This window comes from Mus caroli, unplaced genomic scaffold (genome assembly GCF_978045245.1).
Source record: "Mus caroli unplaced genomic scaffold, Mus_caroli_1 scaffold_6, whole genome shotgun sequence".
Classification (NCBI taxonomy): Eukaryota; Metazoa; Chordata; class Mammalia; order Rodentia; family Muridae; genus Mus; species Mus caroli.
In genome coordinates this window covers 9,896,243-9,916,354 of record NW_028227261.1, presented here as the reverse complement: position 1 = coordinate 9,916,354, position 20,112 = coordinate 9,896,243, and the positions used below count along the sequence as shown (strand labels likewise).

Below are 20,112 nucleotides of genomic sequence, written 5' to 3'. Positions count from 1 at the left end.
AAAAATGTCTTTGGTACCAGGAAATGTCATAGCTCCCCAGTATCTCAAACACTGGTAATTGGGATTAATATTAACTGAAACCATCCAGAAGGTGATTATTCTTTGCTAGGAGTTCTATGCTAGCACAGAACTTCTAAATAGTTATGTTGTGTTTCATAAAACAGCAGTATAATGGGGCAGGACAGAGTACCATGTTGGCCTAGCCAAGGCGTTTCCCTGAAGAATCACCACCATGTGACAGGCCTAGTATAAAAGGAAATTTATTAGGTGAAGGGAAGGGGACTGGAAAATGGGAAGAGGCAGAGAAAGGAGGGGGGACAGAGTAGGATAGAAAGAGAACAGAAAGAAGAGAGGAAGAAGCTGGCCAGGGACACATGGGGAAGAGAGAGAAATGGATATGAGAGCTGGAGTAGCCTAGCAGTTCAGTTCTTATACTTGGCTCCCACCTAGAAGGCAACTATGCAAGCTGTTGCTAGGTAGTTATTGGGCAGAGCCTAGAGGAATTGCCAACAAGTTATTTTCACAAAATACTTGGAGATGAATACTTTGATAGGATAGAAAGTTTGAATAATTTTTAGTCACCTCCACATTAGTAAAACCCAAAGGAGTATTCAAACTCAGAAGTCTTTGAGCTGATCACACACTATCTCAACTCTGTAGTTTCTGTATAAACCAAAAAAAAAAAATAAAAAAATAAAAAATCCCTTTGTGTTAGTACATTATTTTTTAAAAAAATGTTATTTTTAAATTATTTTTAAATCATGTGTCTGTATGGATATGTACTAGTGTACATGTGTGTCCACAATGGTCAGAGGCATCAGACCCCTTGGAGCTGGAGTTAGAGATGCTTGCAAACGTCCTAATGTGGGTGCTGGAAGCCAAACTAGGCTACTTTGCAAGAGCTCTAAGTATACTCTTTATTCAGATAGGGTATTGCAAAATAACTGTAAATCTTTTAATTGTGGTTAAGGCCAACTAATAAAGGTAACTGTGATACTTTTCAATAAAGTGTTATCATGTAAGGATCACTATGTAGCTCAGGCTGGTCCTAAACTCAGGGATTGGTTTACCTCTGCCTCCTCTGCCAACCTCTGGTGGAATTAAAGATGTGTGCCACTATGCCTGGTTTATATGAGAAGTTCTGTATAAAGAGATCCTTTTAGGATATAAAAAGGCAGGTTATTTTCACCTAAGAATTTGAGACCAGTCTCGGAAGGATAGCAAGTTATATTGTAATCAGTAACATAAAGTATCTTAAAGTCCGTATGGACTGTCAGAACCCATATCACCCACCATCACTGTTCCTCTTCTTCATTTATTCATTTATTCAAAGTATTCAAGTATTTTGTGAAAATAACTTGTTGGCAATTCCTCTAGCCCCTGCCCAATAACTACCTAGACTCAGGAGCTGACTATGCCCCCAAACATTCATCTTAGAAATTATTTAAACAGAAAAACAAGCAAAGAAACAACAACAACAAAAACAATGAGCATCTGTGCCAAGATTTAGCTACAATTTTCCACCATTCAGCATCATTTACTCTTTTGTGGTTAGGAATCATCATTATGTTTTGACAAACAAAAAGAAAGAAAGAAAGAAAGAAAGAAAGAAAGAAAGAAAGAAAGAAAGAAAGAAAGAAAGAAAGAAAGAAAGAACAACCCTGAGATTCCACCTCACACCAGTCAGAATGGCTAAGATCAAAAATTCAGGTGACAGCAGATGCTGGTGAGGATGTGGAGAAAGAGGAACACTCCTCCATTGTTGGTGGGATTGCAAGCTTGTACAACCACTCTGGAAATCAGTCTGGCGGTTCCTCAGAAAATTGGACATAGTACTACCGGAGGACCCAGCAATACCTCTCCTGGGCATATATCCAGAAGATGTCCCAACCGGTAAAAAGGACACATGCTCCACTATGTTCATAGCAGCCCTATTTATAATAGCCAGAAGCTGGAAAGAACCCAGATGTCCCTCAACAGAGGAATGGATACAGAAATTATGGTACATTTACACAATGGAGTACTACTCAGCTATTAAAAAGAATGAATTTATGAAATTCCTAGCCAAATGGATGGACCTGGAGGGCATCATCTTGAGTGAAGTAACACAATCACAAAAGAACTCACACAATATGTATTCACTGATAAGTGGATATTAGCCCAAAACTTAGGATACCCAAGATATAAGATACAATTTGCTAAACGCATGAAACTCAAGAAGAATGAAGACCAAAGTGTGGACACTGTGCCCCTTCTTAGAATTGGGAACAAAACACCCAGGGAAGGAGTTACAGAGACAAAGTTCGTAGCTGTGATGAAAGGATGGACCATTTAGAGACTGCCGTATCCAGGGATCCATCCCATAAGCAGCTTCTAAACGCTGACACCATTGCATACACTAGCAAGATTTTGCTGAAAGGACCCAAATATAGCTGTCTCTTGTGAGACGATGTCGGGGCCTAGCAAACACAGGAGTGGATGTTCACAGTCAGCTATTGGATGTATCACAGGGCTCCCAATGGAGAAGCTAGAGAAAGTACCCAAGGAGCTAAAGGGATCTGCAACCCTATTGTTGGAACAACACGATGTACTAACCAGAACCCCAGAGCTCTTGTCTCTAGCTGCATATATATCGAAAGATGGCCTAGTCGGCCATCAATGGAAAGAGAGGCCCATTGGACTTGCAAACTTTATATGCCCCAATTTAGGGGAATGCCAGGGCCAGAGGAATGGGAATGGGTGGGTAGGGAAGTGGGGGGCGCTATGGGGGACTTTTGGGATAGCATTGGAAATGTAATTGAGGAAAATATGTAATAAAAATATTAAAAAAAAGAAAGAAAGAAAGAAAGAAAGAAAGAAAGAAAGAAAGAAAGGAGGAAGAAAGGAAAGGAAGCAAGGAAAGGAAGAAAGAAAGAAAGAAAGAAAGAAAGAAAGAAAGAAAGAAAGAAAGAAAGAAAGAAAGAAAGAAAGAAAGGAAGGAAGGAAGGAAGGAAGGAAGGAAGAAAGAAAGAAAGAAAGAAAGAAAGAAAGAAAGAAAGAAAGAAAGGAAGGAAGGAAGGAAGAAAGAAAGAAAGAAAGAAAGGGAAAGTTGGTGGGCCATTTTAGATAGGTTGAAAGTCCCCTAGAGCCTTCTACCTCTCTTTGTAGATTTTGAATTTACTTTCACCTTATGATGAAAATGAAGTCTGGCCGGGTGTGGTGGCGCACGCCTTTAATCCCAGCACTCGGGAGGCAGAGGCAGGCGGATTTCTGAGTTCGAGGCCAGCCTGGTCTACAATGTGAGTGCCAGGACAGCCAGAGCTACACAGAGAAACCCTGTCTCGAAAAACCAAAAAAAAAAAAAAAAAAAAAAGAAAATGAAGTCTGAAAACAGCTTCTGTCATTGACAGGTCAGGTTTTGCTTCCCAATTCAAGTAAATAGCATGCTTTATGTGCACTCTTCTCCAGCTTTGGTTGTGTTGGCAGTACTTAAGGTACTTAAGCCTCATTTGATCTGTGCAGTACTATCTCCATGCCTCCTTAAGGTCTACTCTTAATTCTGCTCTCATCATTCCTTTCTAACTTACCATTACAGACGCCAGATAAATCACTCATTTTTTTCTTTTATTTTTAACTAACTAACTAACTAACTTATTTATTTATTTATTTATTTATTTATTTATTTATTATTACACTCCATAATTTATCCCCCCCCCCATCCCATACCACCTCCCCACCTCCTGTCTCCATGTGATGTCTCCACCCTCCATGCCACCTGACCTCTAAACTCCCTGGGGCCTCCAGTCTCTTAAGGGTTAGGTGCATCATCTCTGAATGAACACAGAACTGGCAGTCTTCTGCTGTATGTGTCTTGGTGGACTCATATCAGCTGATATATGCTTCCTGTTTAGTGGTCTAGTGTTTGAGAGATCTCAAGGGTCCAAATTAATTGATCCTGCTGGTCCTCCTACAGGGTCACCCTCCTCCTCAGCTTCTTTCAGTCTTTCCCTAAATCAACAACAGGGATCAGCTGCTTCTGTTCATTGGTTGGGTGCAACTCTCTGCCTCTGATTCTTTCAGCTGCTTCTTGGATCTTCTGGAGTGCAGTTATTCGAGGTCCCTTTTTTTGAGTGTTCCACAGCCTCAGTAATAGTGTCAGGCCTTGGGACTTGCCCTTGAGCTAGATCCCTCTTTGGGTCTGTCACAGGACCTTCTTTTTTTTGTCAGGCTCCTTTCCATTTTTAACCCTGTCATTCTTTCATACAGGAACAATTACAGGTCAGAGTAATAACTGAGGGATGCACCCCCTTCCTCATTTGATGCCCTGTCTTCCTGCTGGAGGTGGGCTCTGTAAGTGCCCCCCCCCCCACTGTCCACTTTTCCTCCCAGGTCCCTCCCTTACCCCCTGCCTTGTGGTTGCTTTCTTTTCTCCCAAGTGTGACTGAGACTTCCTCACTTGGCCACTTCAGCTTGTTGACCTTTTTGAGTTCTGTGGAGTGTAACATGGAAATTCTGTACTTTTTTTTTTCTAATGTCCACTTATTAGTGAGTACATACCATGCATGTCATTTTAGGTCTAAGGTACCTCACTCAGGATGATATTTTCTGGTTCCATCCATTTGCCTGCAGAAATCAGGATATCCTCATTCTTAATAGCTGAGTAGTATTCCATTGTGTAAATGAGTGACATTTCTGTATCCATTCTTCTGTCAGGGGACATCTAGGTTGTTTTAAGGTTCTGGCTATCATACAAAAGGCCATTATAAACATAGGGAACACAGGCCCCTGTGACATGGTGGGGCATCTTTTGGGTATATGCCCAAGAGTGGTGTAGCTGAGTCTTCAGGTGGATCTATTTCCAATTTTCTGAGGAAGCTCCAGATTGATTTCCAGAGTGGTTCTAACCAATTTTCAATCCCACTAGCAATGGAGGAGGGTCTTCTTTCTCGACATCCTCTCCAACATGTGTTGTGACCTGAAGTTTTGATCTATTCATTCTGATTGATGTAAGGTGGAATCTTAGGGTCATTTTGATTTGCATTTCTCTGATCACTAAGGACTTTGAAAATTTCCTTAGGTGCTTCTCAGCCATTCAAGATTCCTCAGTTGTGAAAACTCTGTTTAGTTCTATACCCCAATTTTTGATTGGGTTGTTTTTTTTTTTGTTTGTTTTTTTTTTTTTTTTTTTTTTGGTGAATAACTTCTTGAGGTATTTATATATTTTGAATCTTAGCTCTCTATTTATGTAGGGTTAATGAAAAAAAAAATTCCCAATCTGTAGTTGGCCGATTTGTCTTACTGACTATTCCCTTTGCCTTACAGAAGCTTTCCAGTTTTATGAGGTCCCTTTTATCAATTCTTGATATTATAGCTTGAGCTATTGGACTTCTGTTTAGGAAAGTTACCCCTGTGCCAATAAATTCAAGGATCTTTCCCACATTCTTATCTATTATTTTCAATGTATCTGGTTTTATGCTGTGGTCATGATAAACTTGGACTTGAGCTTTATGCAAGGTGACAAATATTGGTCTATTTTTATTCTTCTACATACAGACAGCCAGTTAGACCAGCACTATTTATTGAAGATGCTTTCCTTTTTTCCATTGTAATTTTTGGCATCTTTGTCAAAGATCAAGTGTCCATAAGTGTGTGGTTTTATATCTGGGTCTTCAATTCTATTCCATTGATCAACATGCCTGTCTCTGTAACAATACCATGGAGTTTTTTTTTAATCACTATTGCTCTGTAGTAAAGCTTGATGTCAGGGATGGTGATTGCTCAAGCTGTCTCACCCAAGAGGAAGAGAAGGCAGGAAATAGTCAAACTCAGGGCAGAAATCAACCAAAGAGAAACAAAGAAAACAATGCAAAGAATCAGAAAACCGAAAGCTGGTACTTTGAGAGAATCAACAAGATTGATAAATCCCTGGCCAAACTATCTAAACAGGCCCATACTGCACAAGGAAATAGAAGAAGTTATTAAAATCCTCCCACCCAAGAGGCAGTATCCAAATTACCAAAATCAGAAATGAAAAGGGAGACATAACAACACAAATGGAGGCAATTCAAAAAAATCTTCAGATCCTATTATAAAAGCCTATACTCAACAAAACTAGAAAATCTAGATGAAATGGGTGGTTTTCTAGACAGATGACACATACCAAAGTTAAATCAAGGGCAGGTAAACTAACTATCTAAACAGGCCCATACTGTACAAGGAAATACAAGTCATTAAAATCCTCCCACCCCAAAAAAGCCCAGGGTTAGATGGATTCAGTACAAAATTCTATTAGACCTTCAAAGAAGACCTGATACCAATTTTCTCAAACTATTCCATAAATCAGAAAGAGAAGGAACACTACCTAACTCATTTTATGAAGCCACAATTACTCTGACATGTAAACCACACAAGGACCTAACCAAAAATGAGAACTTTATAACAATCTTGCTTATGATTATCAATGCAAAAATACTCAATAAAATTCTTGCAACTGAATCCAAGAACATATCAAAACCATCATTCAACATGATTATGTAGGCTTCATCCCAGGGATGCAAGGTTGTTTCAATATATGAAAATCCATCAATGTAATCCACTATGTAAACAAACTCAAAGAAAAAAATCACATTATCATCTCCTTATATGCAGAAAAAGCATTTGACAAAATACAATACCCCTTCATGTTAAAAGTATGGGAGATATCAGGAATTCAAGGCCCATACCTAATCAGAGTAAAAGCAATTTACTGTAAACCAACAGCCAATATCAAATTAAATAGAGACATACTTGAAGCAAACCCACTGAAATTGGGGATAAGATATAGATGTCCACTCTCCCCATACCTATTCAATATAGTGCTTGAACTGTTAGCTAGAATAATAACACAACAAAAAGAGATCAAGAGAATACAAATTGACAAAGAAGAAATAAGGTTATCACTAATGGCATATGATATGATGGTATACATAAGCGACCCCAACATTTATATCAGAGAACTCCCCCAGCTGATAACTCACTTCAGCAAAGTGGCTGTGTATAAAATTAACTCAAATAAATTAGTAGCCTTCCTTTATACAAATGATAAACAGACTGAGAAAGAAATTAGGGGAACAACTCCCTTCACAATAGCTACAAATAATATAAATTATCTTGCAGAAACTCTAACCAAACAAATGAAAGACCTGTATGACAGTAACTTCAAGTCTCTCAAGAAAGAAATTGAAGGTTCTATGCCCTAGTATAGGGGAATACCAGGGCCAGGAATGGGAGTGGGTGGGTTGGGGAGAAGGGGGAGGGGGAAAGGGATAGGGGATTTTCGCAGGGGGAACTAGGAAAGGAGATAACATTTAAAATGTAAATAAAGAAAATATCTAATAAAAAAAGAATAAATACAAAAAAGGAGAAAGAAATTGAAGAATATCTCAGAGAATTGAGAGATCTCTGATGTTCATGGATTGGCAGAATTAACATAGTAAAAATGGCCATCCTACCAAAGGCAATCTATAGATTCAATGTAATCCCCATCAAAATCCTAACACATTTCTTCAAATATATGGAAGGAGCAGGTCTCAAAATCATTTGGAAAGGTGAAAAATCCAGAATAGCGAAAATAATTCTTAACAATAAATCATTCAAATGTAACAATTAGGATTTACTTTTGAGAATGGACACGTGCCATTGACATTTGTCACTTAGTATAAATTTTCTGATAGTTCCATACATTTTCTTGCCAATTTTCTCATTTCAGTTTTCTTTGTAGCTAAATAAAATTCCACTTGGAAGTGCATTACTTTTTCATTAGCCATGTTTCATTCGATAGATCCCAATTATGGCTGGTCATTGCACCTCCTTTCCCTCAGTCTCTTCTCTATTTTTGTCTCTTCTGTTCTTTTACAGAAACTATTTTGGGTCAGAATCTTTGACTGTTGGATGGCAATCCTGTCTGTCCACTTGATGCTGTCTTTCTACTGGAGATGGACTATTTGAGTTTCCTCTACCCACTGTACAGTATTTCATCTAAGGTCTCTCCCTTTGATTTTTGAGATTCTCTCACCTCCAAGGTCTTCAGAACACCCTAGAGGCTCCTTTCTGGCTACCGGAGATGGCCTCTTAAGATATCATATCCCCAAAGAAGTGAGTCACAGCTAAAGTCACCTCCACTGATTCTTGGGGGCCTTCCTTATACTAGGTCTCTGTCTCATCCTGAACATGCCCCACACCTCCTCACCATAGTCAGTTGCAGATTTCCATTCATTTTCATGGACATCTGGCCATCTCTTCTGTCTTTCCAAACACCTGATTATGATTTGCCCTCCCCAACCCCTCTCCATCCCAGATCCCTTCCTCCATCTTCCTCTTATGACTATTTTATTCCTCTTTCTAAGTGAGATTCAAACTTCTTCCCTTGGTCCTTCCTTCTTGTTTAGTTTCTTTGGGTCTATGGAATGTAACATGTTACCTGTATTTTTTTTGGCTAATATCCACTTTTAAGTGAGTACATGTCATCCATGTTGTTTTGGACTAAGTTACCTCACTCAGGATGATATTCTCAAATTACATCCATTTACCTGCAAAATTCGTGATGTCTTGGTTATTAGTAGCTGAATAGTATCCCATTGTGTAGATGTACCACATTCTCCTTATCTACTCTTCAGTGAGAGACATCTTTCTAGTTTCTGCCTATTATGAATAAAGCTTCTATGACATAGTGTAGCAAGTGTTTTGTGGGATATTGGAGCATCATTTGGGTATATGCCCATTAGTGGTATAGCTGGGTCTTTAGGTAGAACTTCTTCCGTTTTTCTGCGAACACACACACACACACACACACAATTGATTTTCCAAGTGGTTGAATAAATTTTCACTGCCACCAGCAATGAAAGAGTTGTTCCCCTTGCTCCACATCCTCAGCAGCATATTCTAACTTTTTTTATCTTAGGCATTCTGATGGGTGTAAGATGGAGGCTGAAAAGGACTTGCTTTTGACAAAAATGTCAAACCCAAACAATGGAAAAAGAAAGTATCTTCAAAAAATGGTGCTGACTTAATTGAATGTCAGCATTTGGAAGAATGTAAATAGATACATATCTGCCACCATGCACAATATTCAAATCCAAGGGGATCAAAGACCTTAATATAAAGCTGGATATACTAAGTCTAATGGAAAAGAATGTGGGGAATAATCTGGAACTCATGGGTATAGGAGACAACTTTCTGAACAGAACACCAATGGCTCAGGTTGTAAGACAAACTATTAATAAGTGGGAACCTTTGAAGCTGAAAGGCTTCTGTAAGGCAACTATATTGTAAATAAGACAAAACAACAGATAACAGAATGGGAAAAGACCTTCACCAACCCTACAAATGACAGTGGTCTACTATCCAAAATATATAAAGTACTCGAGAAGTCAGCCACCAACAAACCAAATAACCCAATTTTTAAAATGTGATATAGAGCTAAACAGAATTCTCAACAGAGGTACAACAGTGCACCCATGAGGAGGACTTAGCTCTGCTGTGCTCATGCCATTGGGATTACCTCACTTGCAAGCCCCATATGCAGGGACAGCTCTACTGTGCTGTGAGATGCAGGGCCTGCTGTCTCAGCTGCTAGGAAGGTGAGGATCAGAATCAGCTCTGCTGCTCTCATGACTCCCTTGAAGCCAACTCATCTGCCCCCAGCTAGTATCAAGGGACAGTCTCCTGCCACCTTCTGACCCACCTTCCCTTTATCTGCCCAGTTATCAGCTCTCCTTTATTTTACAAATTTAGGTGAGAAGCTGGTTTACAAGAAATCACCTGAGTGCAGACTCATTCCTTGTTCACAACCACTCACAGGAGAATGGAATTAACATCAAATATAATTAGCTCCGGGGCTATTCATAACATTTCCCCCCTTCTGTCCAATTAAAAGACTATTTTATCTCATATATAATTGAACATAACTATTATTATTTTGTAATTTATAAAGTACTAGAGACCTAACACCCAGTCCATCATCTTTGTTAATTAAACCGAACCTCTGTCATGTATCTTTACTTAAAAGACTTATAATTCTACATCTGGATATATCTTGGCTTATATATCTTGGCTTTATATCTTCTACATCATATATATCTTGGCATATATATATATGAATGCCATCTTAAAACCATCCTCTCAGAACTGTTCCTCTCAAAGTAAAAAACCTGGGTTGGCTAGGAGACTACGCAGTTTTTCAACTCCATCAGAAATCCAAGAATGACTGATATTAACTGAAAATATAAAGAAAGCCTAACACAGCTTCCAAAACTTAGCCAATTTACAGAGATCACGGATCACTTGGACAGTCCCTTACTTCAACATGTTGGAGCATTAGTATTTAGCTTATTGCCCAGGGTCATCTGACAGACTTAGAGAAACAGAAATATTTTTTTAATATTTTTTATTAGATATTTTCCTCGTTTACATTTCCAATGCTATCCCAAAATTCCCCCAAACACTCTCCCCGAGAAACAGAAATATTAAGGAGTAGCTTACTAAGGGGACCCACTTAGCCAACTCAGGTAGCTTACTAGAAAGCTCACTTGAGGAACGGATCCGGATTAAGGGTTGGAGGCGGGTCCTGGGCACTAGCGGTTCCGACCCCGCACCCCGCCCTCCGCGCCGCACCCGAGTGGCCCCCAGCCGAGCGGGCCCCCACTTCTCGGCCCGACCCAGACCCTTCTGCGCCTCCCTTGGCCTTTGTCCGGCGCCAGGAGGCCGGCCCCGCGCTCCCTGCCGGCCGCCGGTGCCCGGGCCCGCGTCAGCCTCCTGGCTCCGTACGCGAGGTCGGGGATCTGCGGCCTCCGTGGCCCCCCTCCCCAGCCCGCCCTGTTGTGGAGCCCGGCGGGGCGGCGGCTGCCAGGGCGGGGTTTGCGGCGCTCAGGAGAGGCCCCGGCTCCGCCCCGGGCCTGCCCAGGGGGAGAGCGGAGCGGTCGGCAGCCGGGTCGGGTCGGGGCCCCTCCCGAGAGGAGAGTGGAGCGGCAGCGGCGGCAGAAATGATGGAAGAACTGCATAGCCTGGACCCAGGAAGGCAGGAATTACTAGAGGCCAGGTTCACTGGAGTTGGTGTGAGTAAGGGACCACTCAACAGTGAGTCTTCCAAGCAGAGTTTGTGCAGCGTGGGGTCCTTGAGTGATAAAGAAGTAGAGACTCCTGAGAAAAAGCAGAATGACCAGCGAAATCGGAAAAGGAAAGCTGAGCCATGACACTAGCCAAGGGAAAGGCACATCTAGGGGGACATAAACTTAGTGATTCCTTTGAGTTTGCTGGGGGAAGCGGGCCAGGAACCAGCCCTGGCAGAAGAGTTCCACCAGATGCATGATCCTCAGAGCAACATTCCTTATCCAATCCCTTACCGCGTGGAGTAGAACAGCCTCTGTATGGTTTAGATGGCAGTGCAGCAAAGGAGGCCTCAGAAGAGCAGTCTGCTCTGCCCACCCTCATGTCAGTGATGTTAGCAAAACTGCAACTTGACACAGAGCAGTTGGCACCACAGGGAGCTGGCCTCTGCTTCACTTTCATCTCTGCTCAACAAAATAGTCCTTCTTCTATGGGTTCCAGTGTTTGAAAGTGTCCTGTGATTGTGGAAGCTGCAATGATGATACTTTCTTTTTGTTGTTTTGTTGTTCTTTGTTTTTTGAGACAGGTTTTTTTTTTGTTGTTTGTTTGTTTGTTTGTTTGTTTCTTTGGTTTTTTGATTTTTTGAGACAGGGTTTCTCTGTGTAGCCCTGGCTGTCCTGGAACTCACTTTGTAGACCAGGCTGGCCTCGGACTCAGAAATTCCCCTGCTTCTGCCTCCCGAGTGCTGGGATTGAAGGCGTGTGCCACCATTCCCAGCGATGATAATGTCTTTTCTCCATCACATGTTTATTATTGCGTGAAATGTGCAGAGGATTGGCACACCATCACAGAGCATAGATTACTATTGCATCCATATACCTTTGGCATCTCTGGCCTATGGAGACCCTTTGAGAATGTATTTTGCCTATATGCGTCTATGTTTCCCTGCCTTCAGAGGTCTGATTCTTGGGATTTTTGTGAATAACACAGCACCTTCCATTTGGAAAGCCAGTAAGCACCCTTTCATCTACATTCTGCCCATTTCTCTCATCTTCTCTTTCCTTGGCTTCATGATAATCACAGGCCATTCAAACTCAGTCATTTTTATCGTGAGGCAAACCATGTTCATAGGTGCATAGACTGGGATTTTTTTCCCTTAAACTTTTGGCCAAGTAGATCTTGGTTCTGGATTTCAGAGTGGTTTTGTTTTTTTTTTTGTTTTTTTTTTTTTTTGTTATTGTTTTGGGTTTTTTTTTTTTTTTTTTTTGAGAGAGGGTTTCTCTTTATAACCCTGGCTATCTTGGACCTTACTTTGTAGACCAGGTTGGCCTCAAACTCAGAAATCCGCCTGCCTCTGCTTCCTGAGTGCTGGGATTAAAAGGCATGCGCCAATATGCCTGGCTCAGAGTGTTCTTTTACTGAAATTTATTCACAGCATGAACATCATCATTAATAGTTCATGTGTAGGCATTAATAGTTGTACCTCACAAATTATAGTCTCAAATTTCTGGTCGTTTCTGCATTTTTCTGTGAAACATTTTGCTGCCTTCTGGTAAAGTATATTCTCTATAGGTCATTATAAATGAAAAACATCAAAAAGCTAAAATTTCAAAGGGAAGAAATTTTGTGCTCTAAACTGAGTTCATTAGTCAGAATGAAAGACTATGATTGATGTTTACTGGTTAGGTGATATAAGTATGAGGGTCTCTGCAAATACTAGGTCTGGTAGAATAACAAGCCGTGAGACCAAAAGAAATCTAGTTCAATACCACTCTATAAATATTTCTACACTGGTTGTGGTTGTTTTGTGGGTTATTGCCAATGAAATTCTAGCAGCACTCAGGGAAAATCTTTCCCAGTGAATATGTGAACAGTTCTGAAGTAAAAGGTCTCCTGATAGTCAGAAGCCATGATATACCACAATGTCCCATGGAACAATGAGCCACACACAAGAAATTTATTGGGAAAACACTACAGGGAGGCTGCCTCTGTTCAGGTGAGAAGCCCAAGAGAAATGAGTGGGAGGCAGGCTTTGCATAGTTTAATTTTTTGGGGTGGGTGTGGGGGAAGGATTTTCAGAATTGGAAATAGCTCTGGTTGGAGATTGCCTGGATTTTATGTTCTGAATTTGAGTAAAATAAGGAGTTTCTGAGTTATTAAAACTGGGAAGTAAACTATAAGTTTTCCCGGTAGACTCAGTTGCCAATGCTGAGTGAAACTTCAAGATTCTGATCTCAGGGTTGTTTATTTTAGGAACAAGTAAGCACAGTATAATTTTGGAAAGAAATTTTTTGGTAATAATTGTGTCAATTGTCTGTATACAATGAAGATGAATGTGTGGCTACTTCAAAGGTCTTTTGCAAAGTACATGTGAGTCTTTCTTTAAAGTTGGATTCTAAAACTAAAGAGCCTAGAGGAGGATCAAGCATACAGTGTAGAGGACACCAAACTGTAAAGTACATGTCCTATATCCCCCAAGGATGGTTTGTACTGATGGAGAAACAATGATCTAGGATGATTGTCTGGGACAATTTAATAGTCTGGGACTTCCAGGTGTGGTCTGCCACTACAATCTACCACAGGTCACCAAGCTGCTTACTACATCCACTCTTTTACTTCTGGTTAAAAAAAAAAAGTGTACTTCTCTTGCACTGAAGAGAAAACGCTGTGGTTTTACATTCCTGGTTAACTTAGAGCTTATTCTTGACCATAATTTCCTTTTGCCCTCTACAGAAAAAATATATTTTATGGTTGTTTCTAGTTCGTAGGATGTTAATGTTGTGTTAGTGTAAATGGAAAGACAGTCAAAAGATGTTTTCTAGAATATAAATTATGTTGTTGAGATACAAAGTGTGATTACATTGCTTGACTCTATAGACATAAAACTTGCAAGTGCTGCTGGCATAATCCCAGCAATTAGAACACTGTGGCAGGTGTATTCCTCTTCATTTGAGGTCAGACTACTCTACATCAAAGTGACATTCCAACCTGTGGGCCCCAATTTCCTCTTCTGGCCTGCTTGGATTCTCCACATGTATTGAGGTGAATTTCCTAACCTTTTCAGTGGGTGTGTCTGTCTTTTCAAATTTTTATTGGTAGAGAACTGAGTGCTAGCAGGACTTTTTTTTTTTTTTTTTTTTTTTTTTTTTTTGGTTTTTCGAGACAGGGTTTCTCTGTATAGCCCTGGCTGTCCTGGAACTCACTCTGTAGACCAGGCTGGCCTCGAACTCAGAAATCCACCTGCCTCTGCCTCCTGAGTGCTGGGATTAAAGGAGTGCACCACTAAGCCTGGCTGCTAGCAGGATATTGATATTGACATTTCTATGGCCCATCATGAGCTTTACATTTGTAAATACTCCTCTCACCCCTGCTGAGATACTTGAAAGGCAAGCAGCTCTCTATGCCTTGAGGCAATACAGAGAAGTTCTGGAGATGTTTCACACCTGATTGCTTCTAAGAAAAAACCTGACATCCAATTCCTGGGACAAGAATTGGAGGGCTGAATTTCTGGATATTAAAAGAGATGTAGAGAGGAGAATGCAGATGTAGGAGATTTAGTGGGAGACAGAGAAGAGAACAGCTAGATGAGAATGGAGCAGGAGAGAGGTTAAGTGGTATCTATGTATGAGGTCATAGGCTTGAATTGTCTTAAATCTAAATGATAGCTGGGAGACTGCTCCAATGAAAGTTTTATGCTTCACACTATATAGAAACCTTGTAATTATTTATAACACTGGTGTGTCCACAAACATTCCCAATATACTCATGTCCACACACACTTGTGTATATAGATATATAACATTTAACCAGAGTGCTTTTGGTATTTAACTCAAATTAGACATAGATTAGTTATTCCCAGTAAATTCATGACATCATTGCCCTAAGCATATTTTGCTGGAAGGAAAAATTGTAGATCAACGTCTTTTTGGTTGGTTCTGTGTATATATTTCACCTTCTGTACATTTCAAAGCACCTTCCAGAAGGAGGACACTGGAACATAAAAGTCAATGTTCTTGACACCAGTTTGACCTTTTCATATACAGTGTTTTGTGTCAGCCCTGTCTTTAGCAATGAAGACTTATTGTCAGTTTGTGAAAAGCAACCCCTTTTGTTGTCAGTGGCCAGCATTCTTTGGATATTTTTTTTTTTTTTTTTTTTTTTTTTTTTTTTTTTGGTTTTTCGAGACAGGGTTTCTCTTTATAGCTCTGGCTGTCCTGGAGCTCACTTTGTAGACCAGGCTGGCCTCGAACTCAGAAATCCCCTGCCTCTGCCTCCCGAGTGCTGGGATTAAAGGCGTGCGCCACCACGCCCGGCTTCTTTGGATATTTTTATGAAACCACTTTGGCTAGCAACTTTCTTGATGTAACACAGTGGAAAAGACAAGATCAACTGGAACTCCATCTCTTTCAGAATTCAGAGACTTCATTTGAAACACCTTCATACACTTATAATAAGCTGGTACTTTAAAAAATTTTTTTTGTTTTGTTTTGTTTTGTGAACATCTTACTAAGACTACAACCAGCAGGACTCCATGGAGTCTTGCTCCATGGTGCTTTCCTATGCATTGGCAGAACCATACGTGTGACAATGTATTATATAAAACATATTACCTTGTAATAGATGGGGAATTTTCCTGGACCTCACAACCAGAATTAAGGCAACTTGAAGAAATTTAAGATTTAAAGCTGTGATCCTACTGTTTATTCAACTTGAGGGTTTAGCCCACATTTCAAAGAACTACGTAAAAACTAACATTATTCTCCTTGGACTTCTCTTGATATCAACTTTTAAAACCTAACTTGATGCATAGATACAATGGTAATTTATGTACTTTTTCAAGTCCTGCTCAGAAACTGCATGAGTGTCATTTGATGAAAGAATGAAATACAGAGGCTTAAAACATAGTTCAAAAATGCATATACAGTTATGGGTTTTGGTTGACAAAAGTAATGTTTATAAATGTCTGTTGTCTTGACCACTTGGAGCCAGTTACCTAATCCTTTATAAAATATTACTATTCACTATCCCATTCTTTCCCCATGTGATGGTTCCCTTGATGTTCTAGAAGCACTCCAAAGCTTTCTCTCAAGGCCAGTCAGAGAGATACAAACAGAGAACAGATTACACAGATAGACACAAACATGGAGACAAAAGGCAGACAGAAAGGGAGAGCTATACAAGCAGCATTCAGGAAGTTACAGATTTAAACTAACTGAACAGACACACAGAGGATGGAAGCACAGGGAACATGAAGTAGAGAATTCAACTTTGTACTCACACTCAGTTAAATGCCTCTGAGGAAAAGGCTTTTATTTCTTTCCTTAACTCAACACAGATGCATCATTAATCACCAGTATGTTTAATCTATTCACATATGAGGAATCAATTAGCTTGTGACTTTTTTTTAGTATATGTACAATATGGGAAAAACTAAAATTCACCCCAATGGGAAACAAGTAGCCCTGTCATCTGAAAGGTGTCCATGGGTACAGAACCCTGTTCTTTAAAGTTAGACCCCCAGGTTTGGGCTTGTGCTTCTGAGCTCTCCTCCATGCTGAGCTAGAATCCATTTTAACCTCTCATAATCATCACAACAGGTTTTGAACCTATGAGGTCACATGAGAATTCTGGAACTCATTATAATCATGAAAAGAGTTGACTTCCTAGCAATAGTCTAATGAGACTTGGGTAAATCTCGAGTCTCCTTTCCCCCACTTATACTGATATGCATGGGTGTCATAGAGTGTTACAGGGAACAATCTAACCATGTATGAATAAACAGTGAAGTATGTATTTTAATTTTGTTCCCGTTTTCTTTCTTTCTTTTTCTTTCTCCCTCTTGCTCTCTCTCTCTCTTTCTTCTTTCTTACTTCCTTTCCTTACTTTTTTTTTGACAACGATCAGGACAGTTTTCTGAAGGAGTTTCCCTTTATTGCCTCATCCTTCAAGCAGTAAATAATATTGTGCCTTGACCTAACATCATTTTAATTCACCATTTTCTTTGATTGAGGCACCCACCTCCTCTACTTTTTCTTTAAGTCTGATAATCTGTCTCCCACAGGTTCTCTATGTATCATTTTTATTTGCCTCACTGCATTTTCTCTTCAGGATTTTTTTTTTTTTTTTGGCATTTCTAAGCACCTATTGAACTCAATTTTTTATATTTTATATTGTCCTTATTTCCTTCAGGCATCTGGTATTATTTTCTTGCCCAAGATTCATTTTGTTCCTGTCTGAGTGGATTCACATGGTTTACAAACTTTAATGTCCTTGATCATGACTGTGGGTTTTCCACTTTGTCTTGGATATCACATAAATTGTGCTCCTTATTGGATACCTTTATGGTTTGTGGTTTGAGCCAAGGACATTTTATCTACGTTTTTGTTTGTTTTGGGTATCTGTTCTGAGCATCAGAATTCAAAGGGACTGCTTAATTTTGTGCATTTTTAGCCCAGAAGGCTACACTCACAATATGAGAAGTTAGACAGGATCCATTGTATCTGAAGGGTTCAGAACCCAGGTGCAGTGTCCTACTACATCCAGCTCTGGTCTAGTCTGGCAGCAACTTTGTGAAGAAGCTGTGCAGAGTAGGCCCTGGGAAGTTGTGTGGCAGGCAGCCTGCAACAGAGTTGGAGGAGTGGTTCCTGATGGGGAGTGTGTGATTCCTGCACGATTAGATGAGTTTAAGAAAAAGAAAAATTAAAAGCAAAGGAACAAGCAAGCAAGCAAGGAAGCAAGCAAGCAAAAATCCAAAACAACAAAAATTGCCGTGAAGAAGTGGGAAGCTAATTAATTAAAGGGTCCATAAGTAGGTGGGCTTAGAAGAATTCCAGGAAGCTGTTGAATTTTGGGCGGGTCCAAAAGGCGGGGCTAGGCAGAAAGAAGGGAACTTCCGCGGTTTAAGCCTCTTGGCTGCCTGGTGGTCAGGAAGTCCTGGCGGGAGACTAGTGCCTAGTTTTTGCGGTACCTGAAAACTTTCTTAAGCAGCAGTTGTTTTGCTGGCCTCGTAGGACATTCAGGAGCTGGTCCTGTCACCTTCCAGGTCAGAGGAGCTGTTGGACTGGGAAACGGGCAGGAGCTTGGCAGGGGTGTGGAGCAGGGGTGCATTTTCTGCCGCCATTCTCACAATTCAGTATTTGCGGACCGGAAAACTTCCTTAAGCTGCAGTTGCCCCTCCTAGGACATTCAGCAGCTGGTCCTGTCACCTTCCAGGTCAGAGGAGCTGTTGGACTGGGAAATGGGCAGGAGCAGGGCAGGGGTGTGGAGCAAGGGTTCATTTTCTGCTGCAACTCTCACAATTCTGTTGTGGCTATCTCACCATTGTCAGGAAGTTTGAGATCCTGTGAATTGGGTTCATGGTCATGCTTTACTCAATCTTATGGTTGCCAGAATATTTTTCTAAAATATCCTCGGAGATCCTTGGCTGCATCTGGAGTTTGTACACCGGGAGGTTTGCCTTTGCAAAAGCCTTTATAAAGCTCCTGTAATTCAATTTCTGTTTTATGGTTAGCATAACTTTGGGGCATTGAGTCACAAAGATCTTATTATTAAGCCTGTCCCTAAAGGCCTACTTTTTGTTTTTATGTTTCACTTTTTAACTGTCATGTCACTGTACATATTAATATTAACCTAGCAAAGTTATAGTCTCCGTTAGTTTAACACTGAGGTATATGCAGTCTTTGATGTAAATACAGCATTGAGAAATGTGTCTTCATAGGCTCAGTTATTAATGTTACACCTTAGGTTTGAATAAAACATGAAGACAGGATTACAGCAAGGTACAGCTGAGGAGAAGATACATAGTAGGTTCTGTCAACCCTGAGTGTCGCCAGAGAAAAACTAATTGTACCATGTGGGCAAGTTTTATAAAATAATACATCCTGACCAAGAGATGGATTTGGTCACATGCTACAGGCAGTTTTATAGGCCACTGTAGTTTCCTATGAGGCTTTATTATTTTCCTAAAACATGCAACCCGCAGCAATGCATGAAGATACCTGGTTCTTATGCTGGTGGTTGGGTTAATTTTTGGCATTTCAGTCTGAGGGAGAAAGTATTCAGAGATATCTGGTTGGTTCCAAACTTAACAAGGCCATCAGGTGGGGTTGAGGGGAATTGAGGATGAGATGGAGGATAGAGGGGCAGGCCAAGAGATAAGCAGGAGCCAAGAAAGCACCTACCCAACTATGACTTTATTGATATGTTAACAGACACCCCAGTTAGCCATTCATCCTGAATTTCTTTGAATCCTTCCAAGGTTCTGCCCAGCATGCTGTGAGAGAATGATTTCAGGCAAAGATATTTTTATAAGTGGAAAATTTACTATGGATTAAGACAAAATTAGACCTTTTGAGTAATTCAATTGCTCACTTACATAAGAAAAATGACTCCTTGCTTCATGAAAAGCCCACGCACACTCATGGTTTGTTGAGTTCTACACTGTGGACTTCTTGCAGGTGTGGGAATGCTTAGAACCTGCACTCAGGGCTTTTTTTCACAGACCTCTTGTTGGAGAAGTCCAACTGTCTGGATTGTGTGGATTAGAATAGTTTACTTCCAGTCTTCCCAGATCCTCTTCTGTGTTGCTTGGAAAATGACTCTGTATGTGTGTTAACTGTGTGACTGACTTGCACATCTCTAGGGTAAACTGAAATACTCAGAGAAAAACAGACATTTTCATAATTTCTTCTCTTTCCCTCATGTTTATCCTTTTATCTGGTATTGACATCTCTCATTTGTGTTCCATGAAAAGTTCCAGGTTCATTCTGAATAATATTTTCCCATTTTCAGGTATTCATATGCTCAGCCAAATGTGCATAAGTGTAAATCAACACTAAGAGCACAGGATGTTTAAGGTCAAGGAGACTCTCACAAAGGATCCAGGTATGTTAGAGGTATTGAACATGGGGTGGAGTGGGGCTCACCTGTGAGTAGAAAGAGGACATGAATTTGATTTTACCAGATTCTATATCCTTAATGATTCTGGAAAAGAATAATATTAGATGTGATGATATGGATTTCCCATGGTAGGCAGTGCAGTCAGTTGTCACT

General features: G+C 40.4%; 1 protein-coding gene and 1 pseudogene across 2 annotated transcripts in view; one reads left to right on the top strand and one right to left on the bottom strand.

Annotated features, from left to right (window-relative positions):
• Positions 1-20,112, bottom strand: part of LOC110287984 (uncharacterized) — a 517,828-nt gene that overhangs the window by 108,500 nt on the left and 389,216 nt on the right. The gene's annotated exons all lie outside the window — the stretch shown is intronic.
• LOC147004083 (uncharacterized) overlaps positions 17,629-20,112 on the top strand; it is a 149,380-nt pseudogene continuing 146,896 nt past the window's right edge. Inside the window, exons 1-2 of the transcript XR_015047283.1 lie at positions 17,629-18,103; positions 19,852-19,944. The product of XR_015047283.1 is annotated as an uncharacterized LOC147004083 (transcript). The remainder of the gene's footprint in view (positions 18,104-19,851; positions 19,945-20,112) is intronic.